We start from the raw sequence: 5774 nt of genomic DNA, 5'->3' as shown, positions 1-5774 counted from the left end.
ACAAGTATTCGAAATTGTTCCTATTAATGAAATAAATGAATAATGCTTAAAACGTTTTGTAGTTCTAATGTTGTAATGGAGGCGGCCCGGTGATATGATGGCAGCAGCGGCGCCAGTCTTTACACGAACGGACCGGACCAAAATCTCATCCGGCTACGTGGTGTATGATGATCTGTACACCACCGTTAAGATCAACAATGGTAATAGAGCCAAATTGAGTTGTGGTTTAAATTACACTGTGATAATAAAAAAACACATAAATAAACTTATTTTCACAAACTCACGACCATAACCCTAACCGTCCCAGACAGCTTCCTCGGGCACCAGCATTCTGTCAGCGTTGCAAACAAACGCTGCTCTTGCAACATCTTGACATCGAGATGTCAATCCCCTTGTTCACGGGTTGGCGCAAAGTTTTGCGTTCCACATTTTGCGCTGGAAAACTTGCACACCCGCGTGGTTTTTGATAAGCGAAATTAAATATTGTCGCAGTTCTTCCGTTGCTGGCGTTTGCTGGGAACCGCGATCTAGGAAAAAAACGTGCTGAGTGGAGCATGGAGTGCAACTTTCAATAGTTCTTAATTTGTTTAATCAAGAAGTAAACCTTGTTTGAAAACATAACACGGAAGAGTGGTGCAGGGTAGTAGTAGAAGAATTTTCACTCAAGTAGATACTATCTTACTTGAGTAAAAAGAAGCGAGAATGTTTTTTGTTCTTGACGTCGATGTCGACATGCAGAAACCAAAAACATGACATCAACCAGTGCTACAGCTGAAGAAACAAAGCAAATTAATGCTTCACTACCGATTGCGTTATGTTGGGAGTGCACCACGAATGCAACTGCAACGGTTCGATGCACGGCCAACGGGTTATATGCGCTTCAAGCATAATTGATCAATATTTGCCATGCTAACGATGCACTTAATTATCGCTGATTGATAGTGCTATAATCGTTCATTGTCCAAATAAGCAACCCGTTTCGGAGGTGGCGTTGGACAAAATTTATGATTTGTGTGTCTGGAGCAATCGATGTTGGACGTGTGTGTGCGAGTGCGACAGAGCAATAATAGTAGTGGAGATCACACGATGGAGTGATCCGGTGTAATTGAATTAGTGTGTGAGGAATGGAAGAATGAATGCGATATGTTATTAAAATGTTTGGTGATTTTTACAGAACTCTTTTTTAACTAAAAGCTAGCACAAACTTCTATTGAACTTTCATGATGAAGAAAAGCATCAAAATTCACTCTTACAAGCTCAGAAAAACGCCGAAAATTGGAAACGAATCAAATCATTGCATTAAGCTCATCTTCGTGCATTGATCTCATTGCTCATCGCAGCTGCTTTGGAGCCTTGAACTACAAAAAGCAAGTTTGTTTATTCAACAAAAAAATACTCGAACTAGCATCGAACCCAGTTGCAATGCAATACCGACTGCAAGCACCAGGCTGCCCAATATGCAACAGCAAACGAGCATCAATAATAGATCGAACTTGACTTCTGTCGACTTTAGCGCTCGCTCACATACACCACACACACAGACTGGCCGCCATCCGGCCAACGATTGGTCCCTATTCGCAAAGCAGCGTACCGAGATGGTCAAATTCCATTAGCGAATTACTATCTCGTCGTGAAAAAAGTGCCAATTTCCGGTTGTGCTTCCTTCCGTAGGCCAACCATCCTTCCTGCAGCCTTGCCTTCCCCAGACCGACATGATTGTTGTCTCCCGGTGTGCTGCCTGACTGCTCGGGAAATGCAACGGGAAGCGATAGATATAACCTCAAACTGACGTGCAACATCACAATGCACTCATTGCACTTTTGTACTGCGCTGTTGCTGGTTTTGCGTACGGAAGGAAGCAGCGCATATGTGCGGCACACGTACATCGATGCCATCGGTCGATTCTGGCTTTTCTTTTCGTTTTGTGTTGTGTGCGAAGGGTTATTTTGATGTTCCTCACTGCTCCCGAACGGATCGGAAGCTAGAGAGTGAGTTTGCTTAATTTGATCAATCCAATCTGTGTTCATTTTGCAACACGGTCTGTCTCGGCACGATCTGGCAGTGGGGAATGTGTTGAAAAGGTGAAGTTATCGTTGCGCTGTAAGCTGCACTGTAGCAGCCTAATAGGAATTTATTTTTTTCAGTAGATCAACCGATTCGATCCGCTCCGTTATTTAATAAGATCAAGCGCAAAGCATGCCTTTTGGGGCGGGTCTTTATTTGATTAACGGTGTGGTGTTACCGGCAGCCCGTTCGTTGAACTTTGGAATGGATTGATTTGGATGAGAGGAAATTCTTTAATGTCTTTACTTAAATTACTATCATTAACGAATACCGTGCCAGGGCGTTTGTTAATATTTTTTTTAATATTCTCAACAAAGCTTTGGAAGTTTTATTATAGTTGCATAAAACCATGCTTTATGAAATTTATGTATTTTTTATGAAACACCTGATTCTTCAACGCAGGCTACATACAAGGTATTCGGTATAAATTTGACATCTTTACTTTCGTTTGTTCATCCTAAGGGAGTATTGAACAATTTTCAGTATAATTAACTCGAATTCCAGATATCAGAGAAGGACGGATCAGTGGAACCCTCCCTAAATATGGCAAAGGATCACCAGTATTATAATGATTCGTGCCGGTCATCAAAGTAAGGAGGATGCAAATAAGGCTCCCAAATGCTTGCTCGTCGGTGAAAACCTTTAAAAAGTAGATTGCGACTGTGACCAAGAGAGTGATGCAAAAAGTGCTTACTGACCAAATTTCTCCAAACGGTTACGGGTTTCGGATGTATATCTTTGAAAGGATATTGGAACACCTTTGGAAAAAAACACAAGAATGGTTGTCGAAGAATTTTTATGACGCAAAATGTTTGAAATCCAACTAAAATCCAAACGTATGACCACCAAACGCATCTAGTTCTGTCAGGATCAGGATTAGATTATTTAGTGACCTACTTTCGGAGTCTGAACACATTCTGAGTCTCATCGAAAAAAATGTCAGTAAGATTCCGTTTCTCCTTTCAAAGGAACAGACAAAAAAACTACATCTCTACAAAAATGCTTCTACGTTATGCATTATACGAACAGAAATTTATAATCACTTTGGTTAGCTGAAAATCCTGATGTTTAAAACATCATGTATTAATTCAACGTAAAAGCGAATCCAATGTGCAGCGAAAACAACAGCAAAATGGGGCAGTCTTTCGTGAAACACTACAACCCCAGTTGTAACCATTTTGCACATGCATTGAAAGCTAATGTACCATAAACAGGCCGCTTCTAATCCACTCGTAGCCCGTAATGCACCCGGCCCTAACCTAGCTGCAAAATGTGCAACAGGACGTGCAGCAAATTTTCCGAACTGGCAACAGCGCCGGGGTAAACTTGCCCGTAAATGGGAATTTTCGAGTAGAAGTAATTTCCACCAGAATGGTTTAAATTTAGGGGGTTTCGTTTGGTGTAATACAGAAATCTATTAAACAAATGACTTCACCGCGAGTTTCCTTCGTGTCTCTCGGGAACATCAACCTCGCACTTCACCGCAAACCGGTCCAAAAGGGGTATTCCCGGCATTGGAAACTTTGCTCTCAACTGCAAAGTCAACAGTAAATCACTCCCTCACGAATTGAATTGAAGGTACTTTAGTTAATTACACTCTGCTGGTAGTGCAGGGTGGAACTGCACCCGGCGGAACATTGCAACGTTGATGTGCATCCGTAACCAGGTTTGGGGTGGAAAAATATATCCCGGGACCAAGAGATGATGCCGACTTCCAAGAAAGTAATTTCGATCGAATGAACGTGCTAATTCGAAGCTGTGCGTTGTTGTCCCGTAGAGCGATGCTATCTGCAACGAAATCTTCCCCCGAAATTAGAGTAAGACACTGATAAATCTTTATTTACTCAGTCAATATTCGTCCGACGCCGTGCGGGCAAAGAAAAGCGAAATCTTTCGATAAATAAATCGAATCGCTACGACTCGTACCACCCTCGCTTACGAAGACAGAATCGCGCAAAACGAAAGACCAAAATTAAAATCCTCTTCTCCACTGGCTGCAATGGCGAACTTTAAAAGGCGCTTTGTTCAACTTTCTCGAGCACGCTAACGTTCGATTTCATGCGTGACCTCCCGCTGTTCGCCGTGAGCTCCATTTTTCTCAACTTTGGGTGGAGCTTCTGCTAATTGCCACCGGCAGACGCGAGACGCGCATCGGAAACCACCCTCCCGACCAGCAAATGATGTTGAACGCTTCAACACCGAACCAACGCCCCACGTGAAAAGTTCTTCCACCCAAACAAATCGCCCCCTTCAGCGTCGCCAATGCTGACCAGATGGCGGTTCGTTCTTATCACGGCTGGCTGGCCGTTTGCTTCTAATTCGCGTTGTGACGCAACGTCGACGGCCTGGTCGAGATAAATGTGACCGAAAAGTTCTTCAATCGGAAAATGATGCGAATAATTTGAATAATTTGATCACGATCATTCTACTCCATTCAAGCATCACTTTCGCCCGTCCGCATTGTTGGGCCAAACGTTTCAGTTTTGGGTAGCGGTTTCACAGTGTGCGGAAAAGGAAAAGGGATGTTGAAAAAATGTCGTCACATTTTCAACCACGAAATGACACTTAAAAGTCGGAGAAAATAAATGAGAATAGAAAATGTTTTCTGAGGGCCGTACATTAAGCCCTCTGTTACGTTTGATACGATCTAGCAAAAAGTTTCCACATTGTTTCAAATCATTTTAGACGATTTGAGAGACGCCATCAATGTGTATCGATGAGTTTACCTCTTCAATGTCCGTGAGGTTATTATTGATAGGCTCTAAGATAGTGTTGGAAATTCTCATGGATTCATTAATTCTCTAGGCGAATATGAATCTTTGAGGATATGTTTAACAATTAACAAGGACGACGATATATTATATATGACGAGGATATTTTTGACGATTCATGAATCTTTGAGGATTCGATTCCTGTTTTGGTTGACTCTTCACATACAAATGATTCATCTCAAAATATACGTAAATCTAGTCGCTTTCACTAATTTAAACCTTCCTACTTCTTTTTTATTTATTGTCTTTTTAATAAACTTAGTTGTTGTGGGAAAAATGTACAGAGTTATTGAATTTAGCGCATTTTAAAATTATTTACAATCGGCACTTTGCACAATTTCCTAAATTGTCTTCCCTATAAATCTATCCCTGTAAACGTATTACACATGGTGCAAATGGTGTAAAATAAAATAAAATGTGTCCCACTTTACAACCTATCTATAAATTAAAAAAAAACACTCCTTCTACTACCAAAGCCGACAGCACATTCAACACACAAAAAAGAAACCCTCGGTTAGCCCTAATGGCACACCACAAATCGTTTCGATTCCAATATCATTCTCAATTAAGCTAAATTATTATTTTCCCACCCTGCGCCAACTCCCTGAACTGGGACCGTCAACAATCTATTTCATTTTTTTTGTTCTTATCTTCCCACAGTTCATTTCCATTGCTACAAGTTTCGCTCAAGAGAAAACGCACCATGGACCCACTTTATTTCGACTTCTGGAAAATAGATACCGTCCCCATCCGTTTGCGAAACGGTACAGTCACCTTCCTCCGATTCGTAACCAGCCCAATCCCACACACCCTACCCCGCGCCTCCTAGAATGGGAACGGAAAAAGCTTACCCAAGAGGAAAATTCCCATTTCCCTCCGCGCAAAACCATAAGTAGATTTATGGTTAGAATTTAATTGAAAAATTTGGAAATTTATTCC

The sequence above is a fragment of the Anopheles moucheti genome, chromosome 3, assembly GCF_943734755.1.
Source record: "Anopheles moucheti chromosome 3, idAnoMoucSN_F20_07, whole genome shotgun sequence".
Taxonomy (NCBI): domain Eukaryota; kingdom Metazoa; phylum Arthropoda; class Insecta; order Diptera; family Culicidae; genus Anopheles; species Anopheles moucheti.
The sequence above is the reverse complement of the archived record's forward strand: the minus strand, read 5'-3'. Positions refer to the sequence as shown.